Raw genomic sequence first — 4,726 nt, 5'->3', positions numbered from 1 at the left:
CAAATTATGTATCTTTCTCAGGACCGAATCATCTAAAATAACGGATCGAAATTATGGGGCGTTGTATTTTAACCCTCGACCTTGGCACAGTGAAAAGTGCTTGGTTTATAAGATTAGCAGTTAGATAACCACAATTGCCATTTCAAGGCGCGTGGACTTCATATCCGTTGCTATTGTTTGAATTCAACCATGGTTTCGGTAAACATTCGGATGAGGTATTAACTATCTGGTGATGATGAATAGTTTGCAGGTCTTTCGTTTTCTCCTGAAAGGTGATTAATGGTATTTTGAAGAAAAAGATTTATAGTTAGATGAGTTTTGTCTATGTTGATGGACGTATTTCTATATTTCTGTATATAGAATGATATAAATGTGGGATTTCACTATTTACATAACCGAGAGAGAGAGAGAGAGAGAGAGAGAGAGAGAGAGAGAGAGAGAGAGAGAGAGAGAGAGAGAGAGAGAGAGAGATTACTACCTGGGTGATTCCTGATGACACAGATATCGAAGTCTGAAATATGCCTTGTTAGCCAATGCTATACTATATAGTCATTGAGGATCATTGAGATGGTCAGTTCGTTCGTTTTTGTAGTTCATCAAACACCCTTTTTTTTCTTTTTCTGTTTGAGCTCATAAACTCCTTTAGCTTCATTCCAATATCAGTCTATTTGCCTGCCTTGACCTGTGTCGTATTTATAGCTCTGCACTGACTCCTTGTTACTTCTTGCGCACCAAGCAGTTCATCTTTTAACTCTCCTAGAACCAATTATTGCCTTCATAAAAATGTAACCTACATCTGTGACCTTTACTAAATTCATTATCACATATATCTATAGTTTTTATCCTATTTATGAACAGATCCTTTTTGCTTGTTCTCTTCACAGATCGTTTCACAGTATCGAAGTTTCCTAAGAAGTAAATCATCAATAAACGTCTTTTTTTTACCAAACTTTTGTCAAAATTCTTGGTAAATACCTAATTTTCTGTTAAATATTCTCAAGTCTGGGATTTATATATATATATATATATATATATATATATATATATATATATATATATATATATATATATATATATATATATAGCAGTTTATTGATATTATTTATGAGAAAATGGGGCTATTGTTTCCTCTAAAAAATTCTTTGAAGAACATTTCATTACTTAACTGGTTTCATCACTGATTGATTGGTTGAATGCACACACACACACACACACACACACACACACATATATATATATATATATATATATATATATATATATATATATATATATATATATATATGCAAAACACTCATTTCCTTCTTAGATAAAGAGACATCAGAAGGTGTATCCTGTCCGTTTAGAGCAAGTGCTTTTTGAGGTAAAGTTGCTGGTTCCATGCTTATCGCTATAGGCACTCTATCTAGCGCCATAGATGAGCAGGTGGCGTGTAGCTTTTATTGATAGTAACTCATGCACCTCCTGATTAGGCTCACTTTTGCTTACTTTTGCTGAATGAACATATGGCGAACACATCGTTAAATATATATATATATATATATATATATATATATATATATATATATATATATATATGTATGTATGTATACACATACATATATTTCAAATGAGCCATATATATTAATACATTAAAGTCTGGATTCTCTTAACGACCTCGGGATCAGAGCCCCAAGCAAAATCACTCAAAGACTATAGTAACTGACCGGCAGGGCTTCGAACCCTGGTCCAGGATACCTGAAGGCCATTGACCATACCACTCACCCGGCTGGGCTTCGAACCCTGGTCCAGGATACCTGTAGGCCATTTACCATACCACTCACCCGGCCGGGCTTCGAACCCTGGTCCAGGATACCTGTAGGCCATTGACCATTCCACTCAGCCACGAAGAAAGAGAAGTGGTATGGTCAATGGCCTACAGGTATCCTGGACCAGGGGTCGAAGCCCGGCCGGTCAGATTCTATAGTCTTTGAGTGATTTCGCCTGGGGCTCTGATCCTGAGGTCGTTAAGAGAATCCAGACTTTAATGTATTAGTATATATGGCTTATTTGAAATATGAAAATCACGTTTAAATGTGCAAGAATTCATCATATATATATATATATAATATATATATATATATATATATATATATATATATATATATATATATATATATATATATATATATATGGATAAATATCAATACAATATCGTGCTCTAATAGAAATAAATTTCTACCTCATACTTGGGATCGAACCCTAGCCCCTTCTAATGAAAGGCCAGGTTGTTTCCAACCATGCCACCAAAGGCATTATTTTAAATACACTTGAAGGTTAACTTGCTCCAACTCGTTTCTTTTATGGGTTATTTAAAGATCAAGAGCCGTGCTGGCATATAGCCCACGTAACCTAGAACAAGACATTTCACTGTTCAAATAGTCCGGATATTTTCAAGTATTAACGCACAATCTTTCATTAGCCGAGTGTAAAATGGAAATGAACACGACGACCTTCAGCGAGGCTAACTAACAAAAACTATTTAATAACTGTTCACGGAATTTGAGTAACCGACCACCAAATCTTTTAATTACATGATTGCAGTATTAGCATAAAAAAAAAGGATTCTGAAACTCGGTTATCTGTAATCATTGGTGGCAGGGTTGGAAGCGACCTGGCCTTTCATTAGAAGGGGCTAGGGTTCGATCCCATGTATGAGGTAGAAATTTATATGTATATTATATATATATATATATATATATATATATATATATGTGTGTGTGTATGTATATATATATATATATGTGTGTGTGTATGTATTTTTATGCATAATATATATATTATATATATATATATATATATATATATATATATATATATATATACGTGTGTTTATATATGTATATTGTATATACATCCCTATCTGAGTAGGAATACCTTAACGTGGTGAAAGGGTTAGTGGATTGCCATTATCCCCAAAGTTGTGCTACTCAGGGTCCCATACTAGGTTGGTTCGCTGTGAGCGATCAAATTAAAGTCTGCCATCATCACGAATCCGCAGTGGCCAGCCTGGTGATGAAAATGGCTGAACCTCGGACATGACTAAGGATATGTCTGAGGACTTTGTCCTGCAGTGGGCTAGAAATGGCTGCATTTAACGTTTTAAAGGTCGCTCATGATTGGCAGAAACAAGGGACAGTGACATTGCCCTAGCTAGCAGGGCAGTTCCCTAGCGATTGACCATATATCCACATGATCAGCGCCGAAGCCCCTTCTACCCAAGCTAGGACCAGGGGGGGGGACAGGTAATAGCTGCTGATGACTCTGCAAGTAAACCTATAGTTCCCCAAACCCCCTTCCTTACAAGAATGGTGAAATTGCGAATACCAAAGAAACTAACGAGTTTGAGCAGGACTCGAACCCTAGTTCGGCGAGTCAGGTAGGGACGCTTCCATTAGGTCATCTCATATTGTTGTTGTACTGTATATAGATATATACATATATGTCTTTATATATTAATTGAATTTTATAATCTGTTGTTATTCCATTGAAGATATAGGGAATCGTTTATCGCTTATAATTGATATTCCATTTTTGTCCATCGTTCGAATGTAATGATTTAAAATATTTATATTTAGTAAGGATTAAGATGTAATGATCATGCTTCGTACGGAATAATAGCCATAGTGATTATAGATAAATAGATATACCAATCATAGCTTTATGAATTATTTTTATTTTTTTAGAGAATAGCATTTTGCAGTTTACAGTATAAAAAATACATTTGCTTGTAATTATGGGATAGAGATTTAAGATTAGGAGTTGTGAGTTGACTTTAGACGTTAATGGTGCGTTTTTGCCAATTGAGGTTATGAATATGTCAGAGTAGTTGAAGTTTTAAAAACACATGTTATCATTTATGTTATTATCATAGGTACATTTTCTGTTACTACCATAGCGCTTATGATATGGTGGCGCCTCAAAGAAATTCCTTTGTGCAAAGGCAACGAAATGAACTAATGATATCATTTGTTGATATCATATTCTATAATTGGCACCCACTTTGACTATTTTCGTTGTCATTGTAAACCCTGTTTAAATCATATTATTATTCAGATAGTTAATTTTTGCGACCATGACAGAAACCAAACTGCGTTTCATTGCTAAAACGAATTGACAATTTTTCACATTTGAATAATGAACCATTTCTCTCATATTCTCTTTTTAAACGAGGTTCATAGTATATATATTAATAGACCTTTGTTCCATTAAAATGTGTTGTAAAAACCAATTCAACCTATTCTTTCCATTCAAAACCTCTCTCAACATTAAAAAAAGAAAACGAGGAAAAAGCTGTCGATGACAACATTTACGTTTTCTCAAAAGCCTTGAAACCAACTTCAATGGCCTCTTGACCTCCCACAGGCCTCTTGACACGTGTGGCATGTACACGGGAGAAGAGGGATGCTTCGGCGCCCTTTTCCGAGTGCGCCCACGTTTTTACTCTCACGAAAACTTGAGAAAAAGTGGTTTCGGTGACGCATCTCCAGACCGTTGTACTTGTTCCCGAGATGAACTGCAATGATGATAATAGTAATAATAATAATAATAATAATAATAATAATAATAATAATGATGATGATGATGATGATGATGATACAGTAATAATAACAATGATAATAATTATAATAATAATGATAATAATGATAATATTATTATTATTAATAATAATAATAATAATAATAAT

This window comes from Palaemon carinicauda, chromosome 44 (genome assembly GCF_036898095.1).
Source record: "Palaemon carinicauda isolate YSFRI2023 chromosome 44, ASM3689809v2, whole genome shotgun sequence".
In the NCBI taxonomy this organism is placed as follows: Eukaryota; Metazoa; Arthropoda; class Malacostraca; order Decapoda; family Palaemonidae; genus Palaemon; species Palaemon carinicauda.
Note: the sequence above shows the minus strand (reverse complement) of the source record.